This window comes from Oryctolagus cuniculus, chromosome 14, assembly GCF_964237555.1.
Source record: "Oryctolagus cuniculus chromosome 14, mOryCun1.1, whole genome shotgun sequence".
Classification (NCBI taxonomy): domain Eukaryota; kingdom Metazoa; phylum Chordata; class Mammalia; order Lagomorpha; family Leporidae; genus Oryctolagus; species Oryctolagus cuniculus.
The window spans coordinates 70,445,342-70,471,704 of NC_091445.1; the positions used below are offsets into that span (position 1 = coordinate 70,445,342).

General features: G+C 38.4%; 1 long non-coding RNA gene across 4 annotated transcripts in view; it reads right to left on the reverse strand.

Moving 5' to 3' along the window:
* LOC127492742 (uncharacterized) overlaps positions 1–26,363 on the reverse strand; it is a 114,800-nt gene that overhangs the window by 47,275 nt on the left and 41,162 nt on the right. For all 4 annotated transcript variants that reach the window (XR_011382147.1, XR_007922460.2, XR_011382146.1 and 1 more), the window contains exon 3: positions 1,849–1,968. This is a non-coding gene — a long non-coding RNA (uncharacterized lncRNA). The remainder of the gene's footprint in view (positions 1–1,848; positions 1,969–26,363) is intronic.

The following is a 26,363-nucleotide window of genomic DNA, read 5'->3' on the forward strand; positions in this document are numbered from 1 at the left end:
TTTACATCAGTTTAACCTTTTTTTAAAAAGATTTATTTTATTTATTTGAAAGACAGAATTACAGAGAGAGGCAGAGAAAGAGTGAGAGACCTTCCATCTGCTGGTTCACTCCCCAGATGGCCGTAATGACTGGAGTAGCGCTGATCAGAAGCCAGGAGCTTCTTCCAGGTCTCCCACGTGGGTGCAGGTCTCCCACATTGGGCCATCCTCTACTGCCTTCCCAGGCCACAGCAGAGAGCTGGATTGGAAGAGGAGCAGCTGGGACTAGAACCGGCACCCATATGGGATGCCGGTGCTTCAGGCCAGGGCTTTAACCCGCTGCACCACAGTGCTGGCCCTCATCGGTTTAATCTTCTAAATTATGTGATCAAACACTGATCAAAGAAATTATCTATGCTGAGAACTGGACCGATATTGATCAATCACTGAATGTGGGCTGCCTCCAGAAAGGGGGCTTGGCCTTGAGGGAGGAAAGTAAGCAATGGACACAACACTGGCAGAGATGATTCCTGAAGGTTTCTATTGATGGTGCCCCCAGAACTGGGCACAAGTCCTTTCTTGAGGGTACCACTGGGCAAGGCATCACCTTGTCCACTAGGATCCACTCCTTCTATTTTCATAGATATTCTAGGGGCATCTCCCTCAGGATTCCATCAGATCTTCATTCATGTGAAAAGCTAGAAGAAGGAAGATGTTAGCAGGATGAACTGCAAATCCAGGCTGATCTTCTGCAGCTGGTTTTGAGGCCCAAATGGAGCCACTTCTACCACTGTCCATTCAAGATCATCCTCAGTTGGCAGCTAGTAGCATGACAGATACCCTCATCCCAAAGGAGTCTGAGCCTCTGATCTCTGTGACCTTCTCTGGCCAGGTTTGCCACACTTATCTATTTAACCTTGAAGTTAGACATGAGAATATTACAAATGCCCTGGTCAATGTCTTTGACATTAAGCCTACTCCTCTGGTTTAGCAGTGTGGAATGACACGTGTAAAATGATTACAATGCAACTGTAATCCAAATAATACAGCAAAAAGGAAGATCCCCTTCTAAAGATCTTAAGTTCATCTGTCACATCATCACATTGCATCACATCTGATTTGATAAGAATTGGCTTGTGAATCCCATGCAAAAGTCAAACTGCTTTAGTGAATAAAAATATTTTACACCTAAATTCAATTCTTACTCATGGATGACTATAAAAATATTAACATTATAGAAAAATAGTACATGCATGTAGAAAATGTTCCATATTCTCACATACTATGTGAGTCCAAGTCAAGATAACAAGGATTTTCAAAGAGGTCTAAACCTAACCCCAGAGGACATGATAAAAGTGGTGTGTAAATTTTTCTAGACCATATTTACAAAATTGCTCTGATGAGCTGTTTATCAAATGATCTTTTAATTGCAACAATTTTGTACAGAAGTGATGACAATTGGTCAACATAACAATCAGCACAATTATTTTAATAGATCCTATACTAAGAAGTTTGTGATTTCATGTAATTTTTCCCATTTTTCAGAAGCAAATAAATAGTAACAATTATCAAAAGTCAAGTATATGAATTTATACATAAATCTGGTCACTCCAGTAAATCACTAGTGACAGCAGCTTTGAGATATGATGGGAAAAGTGCCAGTTTTTGGTTGGCAGACTCTGTTAGAAAACTTCGTCACTTCTAAAGCACATAGGAAAGTCACTTGCTCCACCTCCATCTTTCTCATCGATACAATAGATTCAGAACATACAGAAGACACTCGTGTTGCTGGCTACAGGCAGACAGCTCAGAAACTGTTGATTGTCCTACCTGTTGGTAAAAGTACAGAAAAATATGGCTTCTACTTACCAAGTGTCAGTTCTTAGCATCAGTAGATCCAGTACAATAAATACGTTCATTATCAACAAGGATAAGAGAATAAAATCAGCATCAGGAGCAGAAACCTTGGAAATACTGGGAAGAGCAGAACTGAAAACAATAGAAATGGATTAAAGTTCTAAGTTTTCACTTTTAAAGCAAAATATGCTCAAGGTACTGAGTTGTATGATATTATATATTGTTATATATTATTTGGGTAATGGTTTTTCTATGTGTGCTTTGCAATTTTGTTTTTGTTTTTGCCTCAGAGACCTCAGGAATATGGGAATAATTTAATTAATTACTTCATTAGTTGATTTATTTTTTTCTTTAAAATTTTTTATTTGAAAATGAGAGTTACAGATAGAGAAAAGAAGATTCAGAGAAAGAGAGAGATCTTTGATCTACTGGTTCATTTCCCAAATGTCTGCAATGGCCAGCGCTGGGTCTGGCTAAAGCCAGGAGCTTCTTTTGTGTCTTGCACAACAGGATGAAGGGACCCAAGCACCTGGGCCATCCTCTGGCACTTTCCCAGGCATATTAGCTGGGAGCTGGATTGGAAGTGGATCAACTGGGTCTCGTACTGGCACCCATATTGGAGGATGGCATCACAGGCAGCAGCTTAACCTGCTATACCACAAACGCGGCCCCTGCCAATATTATTTTTAACTCATGTGAATTGCTGTGAATCACCATATCATTTTAATTAAATGCAAAGCATGAGTAAAAACACATCTAATTTAGCAAGATTGCTAGCTTCTCCCTCTATCCCTGGCCTCTCCCTGCCTTCTCCCTTCTTGCCTCAGTCCCTTCCCTGAAATATCATGCTAGCTGCACTTGGGTGGAAAAATGATGCCAATTTGGGTTTTTAGTGAGGCACAGCCAAGCATCCAGTGCTTCTCTCCTTTACCCTGGCTCCTTTGCAGGAACCGAAGTCATTTCACTTTTCATACTCAAATGGACTGTTTTAGGAGATCCTGTAATGAATATGAAAGAGGAAATTTGAGACCCTATTCTCCTCTCCATTGGAAAGGGAGCATTAAACATAATAAATTCAGGACCAGATGTTAATTTTATGCTAAATCTCTCTTTATTCAGTCAGCATGATATAATGGAATGAATAACAATAACAGTCTCAGAATCAGAAGACAGAGTTTCTTGTCTCTAGTCTGCCATTAGGTCACTATGACTTCATAAAAATGTCACTTAAGACTCTGAGATTTTCTTCATAAATAAAGTGTAGGGGTAGGATATTCTCTGAGGTACCATTCCATCTTTAAATTCTTATCATCTGTCTCAGATTGTTCCAAACTGCTCTTACTATTCTTAACGTGTAATGTATTTGTCAATTAAACACAGTTGTGTCAAACAAATAATTGCTTCCCTTCAACTTTCCCTGTTCTCCCACTAAAATAGCTTTTACAATCAGGCTTCCTTTGGAAAGCATTAAGCAGAGTGAATGCTAAAGTTTATAGTAGTTTTAAGAGTACAGAACTTAATGCTACAAAATTTTTTAAATTATGCTCCAGAATATTGAGGGAGAGGAGCATCTTTGTCAAATACCATTCAATTGCACTTGTCATTTTATTGTCTTTAATGGACAGATGCTCATACTCAACTCATGTACATTCTTACATTGTGTAAATGGGTGCTGTGAATTGCAATCCTAGTGCATTTTATTTATTTTTCTAGTGTTCCAGCTTTCTTGTCTGTGTATTCAAATAGACGTAGAGGCTTTAAAAAGTTTCACCACTGTTATCAGTGCAAGTCTTCAAAAATGTTCATGAAAAACGAATATAAAGAAGTTATGCATTGATTGAAAACATTTTTGTAACAAAATAAACCTGTCTGACCTTGTATTGTCTTGTATAAAAGATACAACAGAATATACCTTGCTTCTAAAATTTCTATTAAACCTTTGTTTTTCTTATATTAACTATCCCCCTTCTGTTGTGTGGGATGTTATATACTTTTCCACCTTATTCTCTAGTTGCTGACAATACCAATATTGGTAAGGCTAGTAATAGCAACCATGACAACAACTACTAAAAATTAAGCACTTTTGTATTGTCAGGCACTAAACTGTTCTAGGTGGTAATGTCTCCAATCCTCCAACAACCCTTTGGAACACTGTTAACATTCACATTTTACAGGGAAAGAAAAAGCATCTTAGAAAAAGCACTCAATTCAAAAATCACAATGTAAGGTTGTGAGATGGGAGTTAAATCAGGAATTCTTTTTTATTCATTTTTTTTATTTGACAGATAGAGTTAGACAGTGAGAGAGAGAGAGAGAGAGACAGAGAGAAAGGTCTTCCTTCCATTGGTTCATCCCCCAAATAGCCGCAACTGCCAGAGCTACGCCGATCCAAAGCCAGGATCCAGGTACTTCTTCCTGGTCTCCGACGCAGGTGTCCAAGCACTTGGGCCATCCTCCACTGCCTTCCCGGGCCACAGCAGAGAGCTGGACTGGAAGAGGAGCAACTGGGAATAGAACCTGCCGCCCATATGGGATGCTGGCGCCGCAGGCGGAGGATTAGCCAAGTGAGCCACGGCGCCGGCCCCTAAATCAGGAATTCTAACTGCAGACTTTCAAGCTCAAAATTTTCATGACCTGCTAGATGTCTCCAGTTAAGTGTTCTATATGTTCCTCAAGTTCAATATATAAAAACCCAGACATATTACATACCCTCAATACCTATCTCTCAAAGAAAACAAGAAATCCAATGAGCTTTCTTTCTGTCAAGATTTATTTATTTATTTGAAAGTCAGAGTTATTGAGAGGCAGAAGCAGAGGAAGAGATAAGGTCTTCCATCTGCTGATTCACTCCCCAAATGACAGCAATGGTCAGAGCTGGGTGGATCTGAAGCCAGGAGCCTGGAGCTTCTTCTGGGTCTCCCACACAAGTGCAGGGTCCCAAAGACTTGGGCCATCTTCTACTGCTTTCCTAGGCAACAGCAGAGAGCTGGATCAGAAATGGAGCAGCCAGGACTGGAACCAGTGCCCATATGGGATGCTGGCACTGCAGGTGGCAGCTCTACCCACTACACCACATCACCAGCCCTTGAACTTTCTCTTCTGTTTCCTCTTCAGCGATAGGCCTTACCATCTTCCAGGTATCCTTGAAAACATTTCATGTCAACATTTTCTATTTTCTTGCCCCATATTCAATTTGTACCACCAGTTAACTTTCAGTTTAAATATCAGTTTCTATCCATATCCTACTTGTAATTATGTATTATTTCCTTGAGTTATGCAAAGTCTCATAATGGTTTGTCATGATTTAATTATATACCGCCAGCTTCATACATTAAAGCCCTAATGTCAGATTTCAGAATATGATCTTATTTAGATATAGTCTATTTGAACAATACTTGTATCTGTATTTGAAAGGCAGCGTGGTAGAGAGAGATGGAAAGGAAGACAGAGAGAAAGAGACATATTTTATCTGCTGGTTCACTCCCTAAATGCCCTCTACAGCCAGGGATAAGCCAGGCCAAAATCAGGATCCAAGAATGATATTCAGATCCCCCACATGGCAAGAACTTCAGTACTTTTACCACAATATGCTGCCTCCCAGGAGTGTTAGTAGGGTGCTGAATTGGAAGTGCAGAGTAGCCTGGTCATGAACCAGGCACTTCAGTATGGGATGAAGGCAACCCATGTGGCAGCTTAATTTTGAAGTACCACAGCACCTGTCCCTAGAAATAGTCTGTATAGAGGTCATTAAGTTATAATAAGTCATTAAGGTAAGCCCTACTCCAGTATCATCATGATAAAAAGAGGACATTTGGATGCAGACAGACACACACACACACAGAGCACCATGTGAGCATGAAGCCAGAAATGATGCATCTACAAGCCAAGGAACACCTAAACTTGGTTGTAAACCACTATACATAGAATAGATTCTTCCTAACAGATTGAGAAGGAAATCAGTATTGTGAATACTGATCTTCTAATTCTAATTACCAGAACTGTGAGACAATGGACTTCTGTGGTTATAAAGTTGCCCTGTAGTGGTGATTTGTTACAACAGCTCTAGCTAACTAATTCTTTGGTTTTCTGATATCCACTTTGCCATCTGTTCATTTAAGTTATGAATTAGAACCACAAAAAGCTGGTTTTTTTTTTTTTTGGTCCAAACATAATGTGTCATAATCTTGGTCTTTCCCAAATCTGTTTTCTGTTTAGTGCTCACACTCATCTTTAAAATTATAGTTTAAATTCTATTTTCTTTTTTAACCTTTCCCAAGTTTTACTCTGCTCTGCTGACAGCACTATTCTTACTGACCTAACTTGGGAGTGTGTTTTATTTAAGATCCAGATAGAAAAGAGAAAATCCCTGGACGTTTGGTTAAACTATAGGTAATTGCCCATTTTGCCAATCAGATTTAGTTCAACATGAGCAATTTCATATAGTTCAAAATAGTATTTAAGCAGAGTACATGTATGTCTTGTCTTTATAGGGATGAAAAGCTGAAGAACAAGAAAACCTGGTGAAGCAGCAGTGATATTAGCCATGTTAGGAGCTGCTATCACCCTAAGGCAAGGTTGACAAAGGGAGGAAGCCATTCTCAGGTAGGAGTTGGCCTCCTGGTGAGAGTTGGCACCACTGCACATCTGTTAAGAAGACACTGCAGCCACAGAGGAGCCTTAGTGATACAGGCAGGCAGATAGGATAAAATCGATTAGGTTTGTGAGCTGAAAGACCACGCCCCATGTGTGATCTCACACCCTTCCTGACCTCACCTGGATGCCCACCCACCAATCAGACTATATAACCACTCCCACTTTGGGGGTAGATAAAGACCTGGACCTTGGTGGGCCCAGCCCTTGTTTCTTTCCCCTTGTTGCATGTGGCCATTGGGCCACCTGCTCTCTGCTCTCCTGCCTGAATGCTTTTTCTATGTGGCTCCTGACCTGTTCTCTGTCTGGTATGAACCCAACTTAACTTCTAGACCTCTCTTTCTCCCCTAAATAAAGCCCTCACTTCCCTGTGCATTTCTCTCACTGAATAAAATCCTTAAAAACTTACCATGTTGCCTGGTCTATCTGAGACAGTATTCAGAATTCTTCTCTGAATAAGTGGCAAGAACCACAGGGTTATTAATATTGAAAATTATTAATAAGCAGTCCGATATCACTAGGAGCTCATATAAAATAGACTGGAAGAGAAATACTCAGAATTACCACCTATATTTCCTGCCAGTCTTTGGTCAATGCCTTCCATTGGCCAGACATTATAGTATGGATGTGGAGGGTGGGGGGAGTATATTTGAGAGGAAACAGGTGGATGAAAGGCAGTGTACTAGTGATTCTTTATGTTTGACCTCAATTCATCAGTTACCTGCCTGGTCTTGGGCTCTTAGGGGTATGTTGCTCTAGAGATGAGTCTTACACTGTACTTTCTGTATGCAGTGAACCTAATCAACACAGACAATAGAACTTGCCAGAGTTCTCAGATCCAGTTTCTGGGTGAATCACCACAGCCACAACTATGTCACCTTTAGCATCAAAGGACAAAGTAAAGGCCTCCATTAATGAGGTCATGCTGAGCAACTAGTCCTCTAGCCTCAAAGGAAAACACTACAGATTTTTGCTTCCCATAGAGAAAAATCAGAGGCAGGACCTGAGTCTGCACACCTAACTATGGGCATCTGAGCAGATACACATGGAGCATGCAGCACAAGGGCTACAGAAATCATGACATGAGCATTCAGCACAGACTAGAGGTGAGTTACAAAGAGCACACCTGCAGCTACTGAGAGAGGGCTGAGAGGAGGGAGATGTCAGCTAGCCTGACGTTGCTGGAAATGTAATATCCCCGTTACTTGAACTTCACAAGCTGTGTGACTGGGTTTAATTATTAGAGATGATGTCACTATAGAATTGGGAATGGGTATCACTAGATTTTTCACCATTGGGATTTTAGCAAATCCAGAAATTATTCTTTCAATAAGGGCGTTAGATCTAGGCACTCCATGATAGAGGATACCTGTACCCACAGCACAACATGAACTACATAGCAAGTACTAAATAGGTACTCAAAGTGGAATGTGTGTGCCTACATGTAAGCTGAATAGAACTACCTTTCTAGTTTTACCTCCAAATCTCCCTTAGCACTGTCTTGTATTAAACTAAAACAACAAACCTTAAATAGTAATCAAATCTCTTCAGGATATTGGAGGCTTTTTAAAAAATTTTTAAATTTTTAAATTTTTATTTACTTACTGGAGGGGTGTGGGGGGGTGGAAGGAGGAAGAGAGAAAGAGAAACAGAGACAGAGGCAGAGACAGAGAGAGATCGAGAGAGATTCATCTGCTGTTTCACCCTCAAAATGGTAACAATAGCTGAGCCAATATGGGTCCAAACAGCTAAATTCAAATCTCCCTGTGGGTGGCAGGGACACAAGGACCTGAACATGGTACCTCCCAGGGTCTTCCACAGCAGAAATCTCAAATCAGGAACTGGAGTCAGTTGTCAAACACAGATACTCCTATATGAGATGCACTTATCCAAACTGCTCTCTTAACCGCTTGGCAAAACTGTCCTGTGTAGAAGCATCTCTCTCTTTTTTAAGATTTATTTATTTATTTATTTGAAAGTCAGAGTTACACAGAGAGAGAAGGAGAGGAGAGAGAGAGAGAGAGAAGTCTTCCATCCACTGATTTACTCTCCAAATGGCCACAACAGCCAGAGCTACGGCAATCCGAAGCCAGGAGCCAGGAACTTCTTCCAGGTCTCCCATGGGGGTGCAGGGGTCCAAGGACTTGGACCATCTTCCACTGCTTTCCAAGACCATAGCAGAGAGCTGATCAGAAGTGGAGCAGCCAGGACTGGAATAGGCACCCATGTGGGATGCCGGCACTGCAGGTGTCAGCTTTACCCACTACACCACAGCACCAGCCCTGAAACATCTTTAACATCCTAGAATCTTCTGGCCATTTCTTCTTTCTCATGAAGTTCTATTTGTCTTGACACTGCTTAATTAGACATCCTGTCTTTCTTTCCTTTCCTCTTTTTTTCACTCTTTCTCTGAAGTGGGTTTTCCATGCCATTTCTCCTACTAATCTGTTTCACCCATTTGCAATCCCATCTCTGCTCCAAAAAGTCAACAGCATAGTCCTCAGGACTTGTGTTTCTTTGTAGGCTGAAAAAAGCGAGAAATACACATGCTTCTATTCTTGTTTCCCACATAAAATTCATGATACATAAGATGCAGATCACACTGATATTCTCTTTGAAGTTCTCATCAGAAGAAATTTAGTGACCATATGAAACTAAAGAAGGTGTATCTGCAGATTATAGTTCTAAATTCTCTTATTAATTCAGCATTGCTGGCATAGTGGGTGGCCACCTGTAAGGACTCCATTCCATATGAGAGTAAGTTTGAATCCTGGCTGCTCCACTTCCAATCCAACTCACTGCTAATGTGCCCAGGAAAGCAGCAAAGGATGTCTCAAGTACTTGGGTTCCTATTACACAGGTGGGATACCCAAACAACAGAGTTCCAGATTTTTGGCTTTTCCTGTCCTGGTCCTGGCCATCACTGCCATTTGGGGAATGAACAGGTAGATAGAAGATCTCTCCCTCTCTCTCTCCCCACCTCAACTCTGTCTCCATTTTGTCTGATATTAGGATGGCTACACCAGCTCATTTTTGGCCTCTGTTAGCATGGAATAACTTTTTCCATCCTCACTTTCAGTCTGCATGCATCTTTGTTGGTAAGATGTTTCTTGTAGCCAGCATATAGATGGGTTTTGATTTTTAATCCATTCAGCCAGTCTGTGTCTTTTAGCTGGAGAGTTGAGGCCGTTTATATTCAAAGTGACTATTGATAAGTAACGACTTTACCCTGCCCTTTTTCCATAAATAATCCTATTTTTTACTTTGGATTTCCTTTGTACTTTTACTGGGAGATTTTCTTCCTTTATTTTTTTTTTCTTTTGTAATGATGACCATGTTTCTGTGTTTCTGTGTGCAGCACATCCTTAACATTTTTTGCAAAACTTGATGGGTGGTGACAAATTCAATTTCTGTTTGTTATGGAAGGTCTTTATTTCACCTTCATTCACAAATGAGAGCTTTGCAGAGTGTAGTATTCTGTGTTGACAGTCTTTTTCCCCCAAAACTTGGAATATATCTCACCATTCTCTCTTAGCCTGTAGGGCTTCTCTTAAGTCAGCTGTGAGTCTAATTGGAGAGCCTCTGAAAGACAGCTGGCATTACTTTTGTGCACATTTTAGAATCTTCATGTTTTTCTATGGAGAGTTTGATTGCAATGTGTTGTGGTAAAGATCTTTTTTGGTCATGTCTATTAGGAGTTCTATGTGCTTCCTGTACTTGGATGTCCCTTTCTTTCTCAAATTAGGGAAGTTTTCTGTTATTATTTTACTAAAAAGGCCTTCTAATCCTTTCTCTGTTTCCATGCCTTCAGGAACTCTAACTTGTCAAGAAATCCCCATCCGGGCTGGCATTGTGACATAGCATGTTAAGCTGTTGCTTGCAATGCCAGCATCACATATGGCTACTTGTTTGGTTTCTGGCTGTTCCACTTGCAATACAGCTCCTTGCTAATGCACCTGGGAAGGCAACAGAGGATGGTACAAGTGCTTGGACCCCTGCCACCCATGTGGGAGACCCAGATTAAGTTCCTGGCTCATGGTTTTAGTCCAGCCGAGCCCTGGCTACTGTGGCCATTTGTGGAGTGAACTGGTAGATGAGGCTCTCTCTCTCTCTGAGTCTACCTCTCTCTCTCTCTCTCTCTCTGTAATTCTGCCTTTCAAGCAAATTAAATAAATCTTCAAAAAATTTAAAAAAAGAAATCCCTATCTCCATGCTGCATATGCTTGATAAAATAAGCATAAAATAAATAATAATAAAAATAATAAATAAAAATAGCATCAAACATTGGGAGGCCACAACGTTTTCTTTTTCTTTTGTCTTAACTGAGTATCACCTTATACATGGTGGAGTATCACCTTATACATACTAATATAAAGAAACTATCAGAGACTCTGTTGTAAATTCCCATTAGTTTTAGATTGGTCTTTGTATGACAACAAGTAATGGGCTTCCTGAGATCTACTGGTGGATAGAAAAGCTGTCCAAACAGCTGTGAATCCACTGTACTTATTGTTCTCAGGGAAGATGCTCCATAGTGAAAATAAGACTTGAGAGGAGTGCATAAAAATAGAATTCTTTTTTGAAATGGTGAGGTCACCCATCAATTTAAGTGTCTGCTCAAAGAAAAACAAATTAAAGCCCATTGCACAAGTGGGAGGTAAATATTGACTGCAGGTATGACAAATGGTGAACAGCTTTTCAGGACAGGTGCCTGGCCTAGTGGTTAAACTGCCCCTTAGAACAACCATGTCTTCTATTAGAGTGCTTGCATTAGAATTCCAGTTTCCTGATGATGTGTGCCAGGGGAGACAGCAGGTGTTGGCTTAAGCATTTTGGTTCCTGCCCCTTAAATGGAAGACCTGGATTGAGTTCCCACCTCCTGCCCAGTCCTCACCATTTGAGGAGTAAACCAGTGGATGGAGCTCTCTCTCTGTGCACCTGTCTCCTTTGTCACTATCTTTCTGACACTCAAATAAATAATGAGAGGCCGGCTCTGTGGTAAAACGGGTTAAGCCACTGTCTGTACTGCCAGCATCCAATATGGGTTCCAGTTAATGTCCCAGCTGCTCCAATTACAATGTACCTGGGAAAGCAGAGGAAGATAGCTCAAGTATTTGGGCCTCTGCACCCATGTGGGAGACTTGAAAGAAGCTTCTGGCTTCTGGCTTTGGCCTGGCCTAACCCTGGCTGTTGTGGCCATTTAGGAAGTGAACCAGCAGATGGAAGATCTGTGTGTGTGTGTGTGTGTCTCCTGTCCCTAACTCTGAAACTCTTTCAGATAAATAAATATATAAATAAATACATCTTAAAAATAAATTTATTTTATTTATTTATTTTTGACAGGCAGAGTTAGACAGTGAGAGATAGAGACAGAGAGAAAGGTCTTCCTCCGTTGGTTCACCCCCCCAAATGGCTGCTACGGCTGGTGCGCTGCACCGATCCGAAGCCAGGAGCCAGGTGCTTCCTCCTGGTCTCCCATGCCGGTGCAGGGCCCAAGCACTTGGGCCATCCTCCACTGCATTCCCAGGCCACGGCAGAGAGCTGGACTGGAAGAGGAGCAACCGGCACAGAACAGGCGCCCCAACCGGGACTAGAACCCAGAGTGCCGGTGCCACAGGTGGAGGATTAGCCTAGTGAGCCATGGTGCCGGCCAAAAAATATATTTTTAAAAGATAAAGTTCAGGATTAAAGTTCAGAAAGTAAAATTTTGCCTATCTATCTATCCATGTATTTGGACTTCTTCAATAAGACTTAGTGTTGTGCCATATTCCTAAAAATAAATAAATGAATACACACACACAGAAGTGTATATATATTTTATATACATTTGGATATACATATATAAATGCATTTTAAGTATGTATACATAATATATATTTTTGTCTGTATGTATACATCTATATAATATATGTATGTGTATATATGTGTATATATTATATATATGTATAAAGTGATTGAGTATATTGTATAACAGAAAAATTGGCCATTGAGTTCAGATCTAACTTTATCCTTTTACCAAGCTGTGATTTTGAATCAGTGACTTGTGCATCTGCCATAGGTATTAGGTTGAATCATACGATATTTTTCATTTTTATGTCTCCAAAATGGTTGGATGGTAGCAATGTCCTATTGTCCAACCCAATAAAATAAGAATAGTAATAATAAAGTTTCAAAATGTTTGGAAATGTTTAAGCAGGAACACAAATTTCTTAAGATGGATTCTAGCATTACTATGTGTATTATTCAGTGCTTATGTTTGTTGTTAAATATTCACATTCCAATTTTATCATAATACTGAATTCTGAGTAACTTGCCAGATGCATTTGAGTTCTTGATGCTGTTTTACAAATTTGAGTTCTTTTCTATAAATTAAGTGACTGATATTAATAATCAAGTGTCTGCATCAATCTGAGAATAAAGACAACTAAACAAAAACAACCCTGCAAGTTCTTTTGCTCTATGAAAAATTATTCCCTGCCACATGAAATCTGAAATTTGTATATGTGGAGAACCATATTATTTAGCTAATGTGAATGAAATACCATTACACACTAAAATGAAAGGGTCTTATTCTGTTTTTCTTGTCTTTCCTGAAAAATCTAGCTATCACCTGAATTATAAAGTCTTGCATTTCAAATTGTATAATAATACAGAATCAAGCAGGGCAATAATTGAGTTCCTACTGAAACTGACCAAGTATAGCAATGATTTATGTCACTTGGTGTTAAAGAACATACTTTATTTGGAAAGTCAATTATTTCCAAATGGTATGATAAAAAATGCAGAAACATTGCACTACAAACCCATGCAAATGCTAAAATATTAAATCTTCTACTCCAGAAAGAGTGAGGCTTACATACCATTTTCTGGCTCTGATTTGTTCCAATTAACTCAGAGCTGTCCTGTAGCTTACATAAGGACTCAAGACAAAACTCTTCTGGGTTACTTAATTCCAGCTAATAGCATGTGAATGGAAGTGGTTTCTACTTCTGCACTGCCTCCAGGCAGAGACCTTAATAACTTCCTACACTGATGCTTCAGGATTTTCCTTGATACAGGGATTATGCGGGCCAATCTAGTGACTTCAGCTACTATGGTTGAAAGTAACTTGGAATGAGCCTAATTTCCTCCATGAGTGCTTGCAAAAGAAGTGTCCATTGCTCAGGAAGGCTTATTTTGAAGTCGTCATCAGGAAGTCAGTATCAGGAAGAAGCAAACTTCTGTTAAGTTAAGCCTTTGAAATCAACCACAGCCTTTTGGATAGCCCCTACTGAAGTTTTCATGAGCACACGTCAGTCAATGTATGTAAAATCTGAGTAACCCATCACTTTCCTCCCCAAATCTCCTCTTCCTTTCTTAGGGGCTCGTGGTTTCAGTAATGACACCACTGTATTTCCAACTACCCAAGCTATCAACTTTGATTTACTATTGAGTCCAGCCACTCTTTTGAGTGGAAAATTAGAAACCAAGTCTTTTCGTATGACCTACAAAATGCCACTTAAAGCCATTCTTTCATTTTCACAGCAGTGTTATCTCCTAAATTTACTTTCTTTGTATCAAACCTCTTTACCCTCCAACCGGCCTCTGGTGTTTTGTTTCCACAATAATCTGTCCATGAAGTAGGCACTGGAGTGACAATACTGAAACACAAATCCCATCATCTTATACACAAAATATTAATAACTTTTAGACTACAGGACATTATTCCTTTCATACCGCATTCCAGTTCATTTACATTTGAATTCAACTCCTTTTGTCACCCTTTTTTCTTGCCATTTCTCCCAAATAGCATCTGGCCTGGAACAGGTGTTGTGAGGCTGTGCACTTTCCCATGGGCTGTTGCTTCACCTGGGAATTCCATTTCTCTTGAGCCTGTGTGGTGCAGACATCCTCTTCATGTAAAGGGCACGGAAGGCAGAGTCACTGAGCCTGTTCAAACGAAACAGCATGTGAAAGCATTCTCTGCACCCCCATGTTCATTGCAACTCACTTCATAATAGGTAAGGTACAGAATCAACCCGGATGTCCATCAACTGAAGACTGGATAAGGAAATTATGGGACATGTACCCAATGGAATACTACACAGAACTAAAAAAAAAGGGAATCCTGTCGTTTGAAACAATATGGGTGAAATTGGAAAACATTATACTTAGGGAAATAAGCCGATCCCAACAAGACGAATACCATATGTTCTTCCTGATCTGTGATAACTAATGAGTACCTAAAAGGTAATCTCTAAAAGTCAATTGATTTGATGATTTCTTACAGCCCTTGTCTCAATTGCCTTTCAACAGAGTGACAGAGGAGAAAGAGAGATCTTTCATCTGGTGATTCACTCCTCAAATGGCCCCAAAAACTAGGACTGGCCCAGGGTGAAGCCAGGAGCTAGGAACTCCATCTGGGTCTCCCACATGGGTGGCAGGAAATCAGGTACTTGAGCAATCTTCCATTGCTTCTCAGGCGCATTGCCGGTGAGCTCCATCAGAAGCCAAGCAGCTGCATCTCAAACAGGCACTGCATTATGGGATGCATTGTCCCCAGCATCCAAATGCTCCACAACACCTGTACTTCTGTGTGACTTCTTAACATATCTCCCCTAAGCCTTCATCTCAGAAATATTTTCCCTACAATTTAATGAAAAGAGTTTTGATTGTACAAAGTAAAGTACAACAATTCCATCAGCTTTCAGCCAGCCTAATTTCTAACACCTGGACATCTCACCAGACTGTAGACTTTGGGAGCACCCTCTGGTTCCAGATTTTAACTTAAAGGACTGAGGCATTTCCCTCATAATATAAAAACTCACAATCCCAACTATAATTCAGGTCAACCATAATTGTGGAACAGTGTATATTTCACGTCCATAGTCACTCATGATATGAGATGTACATTGTCACAGTAGAATTTTTTCTGGTGTTTGTCTATTTTTGACAGTTTATTCTATTTGTTGAAAGATTTTGTTACACTTGCCTCTGATTTTTTTAAAAGAGGAATTTTAATGAAGTTCTACTCATTTCCAATTCAAGTATTATGGCCTTTGTGAAGTCTTTTTCATTCTATTTGTCACCAAAACTAATAGTTGCTCCCTCAGTTGTTCCCTTGCAATATGTAGACTGTGGTTTTACCTTTAACTTGCTTCCTTTCTTTCTAGCACATGTTGTATTAGTTCTTTAAGAGTCTATGGTCTGCTTGTTTGATGACCAATCATGTTCAGCTTTATATTTCTTTAGTATTAGCAAGTAACCAGATCCACATGAACAGTTGCCTTATTTATGCTTTACCTCTAGAAAAACCAAGAGCCACAATTTTTTAAAATAATTTTCTTAAGTTTAATTATCTTCTCAAATGTTAAATTCATTTTCCTGCACAACATGGTACTGCCCTGTAATTATCTGTAACCTTGAAAGTGAGAATTACTCAGGTGCAAGGCAGAGAGAGAAAAATCAAGTTTCCAATAAATCAAGTGCAAATATTGCCCTTTAGCCTTCCTGACTAGCCAAGTCCAGATTAAATGCCAAAACCATCTCACTCAACCTTTTTTCTTCTGCAGAATATTATAGTATAACTGAAGCAGATGTAATCTAGTTCATATGAGCATAATCACAACTCTCTAGTGACTTGCCTTCTAAAAATATTAGATGGTTAGAATATTTTACTAAGCTTTTACAAAGGTGGTCCAAATAGCAATCTTTTTCCAATTGACATAGCTTCATTCTGGCAGTCTACAGATGGTAGTGGCTAGAGGTCATCCAAAAGACTGGGGAAAAAAAAACCAAAAAAACAGTAGACCAAGTGTCACTACTTCTCAGTCTATCTTTAATAGGTATTCCAAAGAAATCATTAGAATCCATATTTTGGCCCACAGGGAAATCTATTAATGGAAGAAGTAACTTTTGTTTCAAAATATTTTTTCCCTTGTGTGAAAGAGAAAAAAAAATGTCAGTGGAATATATCTTGCTCAATATTGTGGCTATTAAAAACACTGAGTGGTGCTTTGCATGACTTTGGTTAGCTTTCTGTGTTAATGTCACAAAAAAAGTCTTTCTCCAAAAAAATTTATCAAGTTCACTGAATTAATAGTGGATATTAGAGTGATGATTTTAAACATTTTAGGTGTCTGATAACCTTGAACAGCTTAAGGAACATTTGGATCATCTCTTGTGGAAAAAGTGTATAACCAAATGCACTTAGATTTTCATAAAAGTTCCTTGAATCCCTGCCCAGCAAGACAGTTAAAATTATAATTTTAGAAGAATCTGCATTTTTAATTGCTAGTTATTCTGCATATTTCAAGCTCCACCAAAACTAGAAATCTAAACTTTGGCAAAAGGAGTACTTCATGATGAAGCATTTTTCATTTAAATATTTGAAAGTAATAATAAATATGTAGTAACTACAATAAAATGTTGAAAATAGAAAAAGTAGGAAATATATAAATAAATAATTCAAGGCCTCTTGCCTTACTATAGAATGCTCACATCTGGGTATGATATAGGATCATGTTCATTCTAAGACACCTGAGGTGGAGTAAAAATATCTTTTCAAGTATATATTAAGCACAAAGCAAAAAACTACATGGTTAGAGAATTATTTTACAGTCTGATGAAAATGGCTATGTACAATAATCTTTCATTTCCTCATTCATTCAAAAGTAATTTTTATTTTAAAATATTTAATTGACAAATAAAGGTTAAATCTATTCAATGTATACAACATGATATTATATAGTCCAAGGAGAACTCATGCATTGTTTTCACTAAATATGGTAGAGAGACACTTATAAAATAGCACATACTCATTGTATTTATGAGATTGTCAATCTACTTGAGTTTCTCACAATTTCCTTTTGGCAGTTGAAAATGAAAAGGTCATGAAATTTGCCTCCTCCACTCTCCCCATCAAGGTTATTTTTTCAAATAGTAATTTTTAGATGATGCAGTAAAACTTTTTGTCAATTTAATGAATGTATAAATCATGCTATGGTCTAGAGAAGATTATTGAAAATGTATTATGTTATATTTTAAGTTTTATTACTGGGCCAAAGATATAGAGACTATCTTTCATGAGCAATGCTTATACAATGAATAAAGTCTACCATTATCTTATTGTGAAGAACTTAATGGTCTCATTCACTTGAAGGAGACAAAGTGACATTTGGAACATCATATTTAATGATCTGGATTTATTTATCATATTTGATTGTTACCTTGGTTCTTCCCTACTGAAAAAGAACAAAGCTCTTAAGTGAGGTTAAAATAAATGGTAGGGTTGGGGGTAAACTCTTTGCCTAGAAAAGAAGTCTATTCTGACCTCTAAATTGAGGAGGGCTAACAAGGAAAAGATAGTGCAGCATTGTGTATTTTTCTGAGAAGAGCATTGAGCGGCAAAAATACATTTAATATCCAAGATTTAATCTTATTAATCATCAGAAATCACAAGCAGGACTATATAGATCTGTTCTGTATCACAGCAACAGATAAACCACAAACATGTTTCCTTTATTTGACCACGCTCACACTATGACTCAAGGCAAGAATTCTAAGGAAGTCTTCTTTAAAAAATTCCCAATCTCCCTATTGATGTCAACTTTTTTGACAGCTTAGTAAATGTTTTAAATAGGCAATTATGCTTGTAGGAGTACACTCCAAAAGTATTTCAGATCACTAGAGTATTGTTACCTAGGATATAGATAAGTAGTAAAGCTATATACAGTTATAAATGATTTTGCTTTGATCAGAGAAAAACGTATTAAGCAATACTGTAATCTTATGATGTTATTCCTTCCAGAATGGTTGATGTGTCCACATTGGAACAGAATAGAAAATAGGAAGCTATGTAATTAGCTTCCATTTTCATAAATACGAATATAGGTAGAATTTCCATCCAATTAGATATTTGTGTTTATCTATTATGTTCACTGTTACACTCTGCAAGATGATTCCCTACTATAGGACTCATTTTTAAAAAACAGCAATGGCTGCTGCACTTTTGTTAGAGTGAAGAATTTATGTGAAATGTTAAATCTTACTTGGGCAAAATTTTGCAGTCTTTGTACAGATGAAGTAGATCTAGTGCTTGGCAAAACATCTAGTTTTACTGTGTTCTATTTTGCCAAGAATTAGCATTAAAAATACAGCCAAATATCTGAAGGAAATGTTGACAACTATCATGAGCTGTTTCCAACTCATAAGCACAAGGGACTTAAATCACTGTCTCTTCAAGTCGTGTTGCCAACAACCGACATAGACTATGAAATGCTTACCCCTACCAATGGGTTCACCATCATTCTCAAGGACAAGTCTTATAGAGCAACACTATACAGAAAACAGAATTTTCTTGTTTTTTTTTTTCTTACCTCTATTAAAACAATTTCAAGCAGAGAATTTGGCAAATATTTTTGTTCAATTGAATGGGATGGGTGCTTTGATCAAAGCCTTGTGGCCACCTTAATCAAAGCAAAGCTGTCAGGAGGAAAAAGAATATTGGAGGTGGACACTTTGAATACATCTGTGACAGCTGCCAGTGCTGGAGCAGTGCCTTGTTGGGTGAGTACCCACAGTAATAAAACTTGTTACTTCTCCAATGCATAAGAATATTCAGCCCCCAAAAATCTCTTTAAACTCACTTCCATTGAACAATTAACACAGAAATATGAATTTTTTAATTTAAATCTGTATTATGCTACTTTGGATGTCATAACAGAATACAACAAAATGGATGGCTTAAATAAAAGATTTGTTTTTGTTTTGTTTTGTCTTCATTTTCATTTTTGTTTTCTACTGTTCTTTTTTTTTTTTTATCTTTTATTTAATGAATATAAATTTCCAAAGTACGACTCTACTGTTCTTAAAACTGGAAGCTTAGGACCAAGGTGACAGCAGTATTGGCTAATCCTGCAGCCCCTCTTCCTGGCTTGAAGAGAGCTACCTTTCTGACATTTTTCCCCAGGGCCTTTCTTTGAGTGCGTGTACTCCTGGTGTCTCATTCATAAGGACATCGGTCCTTTATGGCCCTGCCCAAACACATTCCTGAAAAGTCTTACACCCAAATGTAGTCACATTACAGTCAAAATTTCCACCCATGAATTGGATACAGAATATTCTTTTGCTTATGAAAATTCCCAATTATAAATATATTTTCAAAGATGATCTCATTGATGGAAAAACAGAGTAAATGATGCAACTTTCATTCTTAACAGTCTTGAGAAATTACAGGATTCCTTGACATAAACCTATAAGTAGGTGTCAATGGGACTTCTCCCTTTTGCTATTCTGTACTTATCAGTGTCAGGGTTTTAAGCACAAGTTGCAGTTTAAAAAATGAAAAGTTATTAGATATTAAAATAAATAGGTGCTTCCAAGTTAAAGAAAATTCTCCAATCACAGCATTAATTTTTCTTATAGACAAAAAGAACATCTGTTCTCAAAAAATTTATTTTCCAACAAAACTGATGATATTGTATTTTGAGAGTTTCCTTTATTTACAAATTTTAGGCTTGCATAAAAACAAGATAAAAGGAGATACTCCTTTGGAAAGATTCTTTTTATATTCAGACTTATAAAGGGGATACCTTTTTACTATGAAAAGTCAGTTGCATACAAAATTCTGTGTATTCAGAGTCATCACCTAATGATGGCTGCTCAGTGGTTCTGTAATTGCTGTTCTTGAATGTATTCTAATGGAACAGCAATTCTTTTCATTTCTGAATCACATAGAGTTCAACACAGTTCTAATTAACAAATAACCTTTTGGCAAAATCACTCAGAAGGTTTCTCATTAGTAATCAGGGAAAAATCTTCAGCTTTATTCAGAATTGTGTTTGCAGTTCTAAAAGTTTAATTGGGTTCCTCAGGTTCATCTTACAAGAATTGCATTTTTCTCTCTATCACTAATATACTTAGGAAATCATCTTATATTTCTAAGTTATTTAATTTTAAAAGGATTAGAGTCATAGTAATTACAGAAATTCAGGTATACAGACTTGACCATTTTCACATGATTTGTAAGCCATTGAACTGTCTATTTTTTGTGGTTCTATCATTTTCAGAGTTAAAAAGCTATTCAATTGGATAACAGTTGTTCTTTTCACAATATTTGCAATTATTAATAACTCAGGCATATAAAATGGCATCAAAACCGAACCAAAAACAAAATTCAAAAAAACTACACTTACTATAAGATAGAAAATAAAGTATGTTTTCATCCTAATCTAGAGAATGAATGGACAGCACAATATTGCAGAATCTTAAATATAAGATATGGTTTGATATTTATAAGGTGAACTAATACTTTGCTTGGTGATTTCTCCAGCATCACCAGTGGATAAGGTTGAACTTCATATTTTGGCAAACATCCGCAAGTAATATGGATACGTGCATTATCACTTAAAATCTGTCATCAAAACAAAATTAACAACTAAAGTTATGGAATAGTATGTAGATTTATTTTGACAGTATATTAGTTTGCACATATGCCCTATAATATTGATTTCCTCTTCTGGAATTATATTGTCATAGGTTCAATCATTCCTTCAAGGGATAAATAAGAAGGACATTCTGTGCACGTGTATATAGTTTGTAAATAGAAACAGAGTAGGAAAATTAGTGATAAAAATGATTTTTCAAATGAGTGGAATAGGGAAGAATATAGTAAGAAATTAATAAGTACTTCAAATGAAAGAAAGACTAAAAGGGAAAAACAACTGAAAATCAAGACATTGTAGAAAGGTAGAAGATATTATTGAACAATATTATAGTCAACCTACCTCGAAGAGAATGTAACCCAAAATAAGTGAAAAAATGTTCTCTGGCTAAATTCATTTTACAAATATGCAATCTAGCTAAATTACATCATCAATTAAAATGAGCATACTACTTTTTTGATGCATGAATTCACATGAGATAAGGAAAATTAAGACTATAATTCAGCAGAGTTTATGATATTTATTTTACACTTTTTGGTGAGCTAAATAAATGGGGCTGAGGACCACAAACACATCAGGTTTTTAAAACTGACATGAAGAACAGGCATTTTGATACAGTGGGTTAAGCCAGTGCTCAGGCAGTGCTGGGGGTCAAGTCCTATCTCCTATCCAGCTTCCTGCTCACACCTCTGTGTGGCAGCAGGTGATGATCCAAGTTGGCAGGTTCCTGCCACACACATGGAAGACACAGATGTATTTGCAGGCTTCTTGTGTCATCTTGGCCCAGTCCTGGCTGTTGTGGGCATCTGAGAAGCTAAAAAGTGGATGGATGATTTCTCTTTCTCACCCTCTTTCTCTGTTACTCTCCCTTTCAAATAAATAAATAAAACTTTATTAAAAAGTGACATAAATCTTTGTTACTCCTGTGATGAAATACTTTTAGAGAAAATTTTAATTGACTTAGTTGTATAGGCATGGGGGTCAATTTCAAAGATTACACTTGATCTTCACCATTACTGCATAGCTCTTACCCCAAGCAAGGGTGGAAAACTTTTTCTTGCCAATGCTCTTTTGTGTATTTATAGCATCATTCACAAGCCATACAAAATTATCAATTTAAAAATTAGATGCTATAGATACATTAAATTTTGTGTCCCATCTGTTGCTGCATTGGCAGAGCCAGACCAGATGAATTTGCAGGTTTTATATTCCTCACTCATGTAAAAGGTTGAGGAAATAATGTGGTGTTTCTGCCAATCACTCAGTACGTCCATTTCAATTATATATTAGCGGACAAGAAAGATGACAAGCAGATAGTTCTGTAGACAAACTAAACTGCCAAGCTGAACCTGAGACAGGTTCCTTGTTATCAGCGTCATCTTAGATCCTGTACTCAAAGGTTACTTGTGAAAGGCAATGGGTTATTTTGAAGAAGATCTGAAAAAATCATTATCTTACATACCTACCTTGGTTGCTACTTGCCATGAAGCCCCTACGGACCCAGTCTTCTCTTCTATCAATGAGTTTCAGATACATGTGTGGGGAGCAACTGGGAGCAACTCGGACTAGACTAAGTTACTGGAATTAAGACTTATTCTATGCATCTGCTCTCCCACAATATGGCGCTGGGAGAGGAGGAAACAGCTTCTACACAGATGCCTCCAGTTCAACCAATAGACTGTGGGACCTGCTCCTGATTGGAGGAGAGCAGCGTACTCGGCGTGTGGGCAGCAGAGTTGGGATTGGTGGAAGAGGACTATAAAGGAGGAGAGAGACAACATGCACCAGGAACATCTAAGGGGAACATCTATCTGAAGGAACACCTGTGCAGCCCCCGAGAGAGCCGGCCAGCGGTGTGCCGCTCCCCCGCGGAAGTGGGGAAAAGTGGCTAGGGGGAACCGCCCTTCCACGGAGGTGGAAGGGTCGGTAGCCAACCCGGGAAGAACCAGCAGCAAACCCGGGGAGGGCCGAGCAGACAAAAGAACAGCGCAGGGTCCTGTGTCGTTCCTCCACGAAGAGGGGGAGCGACATAATGGTGCCGTGACTCGGATATGAAGCCTAGGCAGGGTTTAGTGTTGTTCCTCCATGAAGAGGGGGAGCGACAACATGAACTGGGTCAAGAATGAAACCAGGTTAAAAAAAAAAAACATTCTGACTTTGATGTAGCTGAAATCATCCTCCATCTAAAAAGTTTCCTTTGTATCACTAAAACCAAATACTGGAAATAGGATACATATGCAGGCAGGATGTTTCTTGCAGCTTGTGGTTGTGGTGATCCACTGTCCACACTTAGGTGGGTCCCATTAATTTGGCCATGTGGTGAGGCCAGAGATTGACAATGGCAGAGGAATGATCATATAGTGATCCAGTAAGCAAAGGGAGGAGCTAGGCCCAACTTAGCTTTCATAACCAAGTTCCCCTTGAGAATAAACTTCTGAGGGCACACCCTCAATGATTTAAGAAACTCTCACTAGGACTAATCTGAATGCCACTAATTGGATTAAGTTTCTAGTCTCTTAGTACCATTAACCAATGGCTTTGGGATTTGGAGCTCTGTATGAGTTTCAAAGCCATATCATACTCAAACTATAGCAGTGTCTTATCCATGAATATTTGATTTTATTTTATTGTTAGAGAAATATCCTGATAAATCCCTGCTGATCATGCTCTTTAGTGCAGAACACTCGTTAATCTTCTGCACAGTTTTGTGTGTTTCTGTTCCTCTGGTTGCCTCTTTGAAGTTGCTGCTCTGTAGAATGGTTGTACCCAAAAGGTTTCTGATAGTTTACTGTTCATTAATCTCATTACTATTAAGGATACCAATTCTCCCTGGAGAACAGATCAGCCTGTGGGTTTTCCAACCTCACATGGTATAGTCACTCTACTCTGATCCCTTCTTCCACTATCTTCTGTGTCAGCTGTGACATTTCTTTATCAGTGTGGTTCATTACTTTCTCTAAGTTTCCAACAACCATTCCAGTGTATGTTAGTAATGCCCCCCAAGGTCTCTGCTGGGGAATCTTGATGATATGAAACACATCTCTTTTTAATAATCTTTTCTTTTATCCAATTTTATTTTCCAACACTTTGTTGCAGCAGTCATATATACTTTCCTAACCTGAGAGTATCTAATGACTATATCCTGTAGCTCCTCAGTGTATAATTAATTCCTTTTCGGTCTTGTACAATCCAACAATTTTCTGACCATATAATGTAGTGATTGTTCCTAGTCATTGAACTTCTGACCAATTCCAATGGAAGAAAAAAGATGGGAGAATAGACAGTGATAATGTATGCACCATATGTTTGTAGAAGACAGAGGTCTCTCATCATCTCAAAGCAAAGGAAGCTGTACCTTCAGTATGGAGGAATGGGACACTTCTGCAGGCATAGAATGATTTGGAAAATCTAAAGATTCAAACGTTTCAGTGTAAAACCAGCATATCTCTGCCAACTTTCAGTGTTCTTTTCCCAATCAGGATCAAGATCTTGGCATAATCTTCTTGCTTTAGTTGAAAATTAAACTTTGAGCCAGATTTTCAGTATTTTTTTCTCTTTTCCAGCTGTAGGGGATCAGAGTCTTTTAATACACTGCCAAGGAGATCTCATGGCTTTCATTATACATGTTAATTAAAGAATCTCAGACTTCACTTGCCTTTCACCTAAACCTAATAACCAAAATAAATATCTACCTCCATAGTCCTCCAACATCCTCAATTGTCTACCTGTTTTAGTTCAACAGCAGTTAAAGTTAAATGATTATTGTACAACAATATACCAAGACACATTTGAACTCCCTAAGTTTAATAATGAGGATCATTATTAACTGGCCAGAGGATGATTCAACTCTAAATTCTGAATTTAGAATTAGATTCTGTGATTATCTAATGTTAGGCTTATTTCCATTATCAACTTTCTTAGGCATTTCTTTTGGGGGAGGATATTTTATTTCAGTTACACCTCTGAGTAATTTGGCTCCTGGGTTCAGCCTGGCCCAGTCTCAGCCATTGCAGCCTTTTTGGAGAGTGAACCAGTTGAGGGAAAATATCTCTCTGGATGATCTCTCTCTCTCTCCTTCCCTCCCTATCTCTGACTTTCTAGTAAATAAATCTTTAAAAAACATAACCAGAATCTATATTTGTTTTTTTTTAAACTTTTATTTAATGAATATAAATTACCAAAGTACAGCTTATGGATTACAATGGCTTCCCTCCCATAACGTCCCTCCCACCCACAACCCTGCCCCTTCCCACTCCCTCTCCCCTTCCATTCACATCAAGATTCATTTTCGTTTCTCTTTATATACAGAAGATCAGTTTAGCATACATGAAGTAAAGATTTCAACAGTTTGCTCCCACACAGAAACATAAAGTGAAAAATACTGTTTGAGTACTAGTTATAGCATTAAGTCTCAATGTACAGCGCACTAAGGACAGAGATCCTACATGAGGAGTAAGTGCCCAGTGACTCCTGTTATTGACTTAACAAATTGACACTCTTGTTTATGGCATCAGTAATCAACCTAGGCTCTTTTCATGAGCTGCCAAGGCTATGGAAGCCCCCTGAGTTCACTGACTGATCATATTTAGACAAGGCCATGGTCAAAGTGGAAGTTCTCTCCTCCCTTCAGAGAAAGGTACCTCCTTCTTTGATGACCCGTTCTTTCCACTGGGATCTCACTCGTGGAGATCTTTCATTTAGTTTTTTTTTTTTTTTTCCCCCCAGAGTGTCTTAGCTTTCCATGCCTAAAATACTGTCATGGGCTTTTCAGCCGGATCCGCATGCCTTAAGGGCTGATTCTGAGGCCAGAGTGCTGTTTAGGACATCTGCCATTCTATGGGTCTGCTGTGTATCTCAATTCCCATGTTGGATCATTCTCTCCCTTTCTTATTCTATCAGCTAGTATTTGCAGACACTATTCTTGTTTCTGTGATCCCTTTGGTTCTTAGTCCTATCATTATGACCAATTGTGAACAGAAATTGATCACTGGGACTAGTGAGATGGCATTGGTACATGCCACCTTGATGGGATTGAATTGGAATCCCCTGGTATGTTTCTAACTCTACCGTTTGAGGTAAGTCAGCTTGAGCATGTCCCGAATTGCACATCTCTTCCCTCCTTTATTCCCACTCTTATATTTAACAGCAATCACTTTTCAGTTAAGTTTCAGCACTTAAGAATAATTGTGTATTGATTACAGTATTCAACCAAAAGTATTAAGTAGAACAAACAAAAAAGTACTAAGAGGCATAACATATCAAGTTGCTTATCAACAGTCAGGGTGAGGGCTGATCAACTAAGAATCTATATTTGTTAAGTGACCATGAACTCTAGGACCCCATGGGAGGGGCCCCAGCATTTTGCCTCTCATTTAGAACAACATTTTGTTTGTTTGTTTGTTTATTTATTTATTTATTTATTTATTTTGACAGGCAGATTGGACAGTAAGAGAG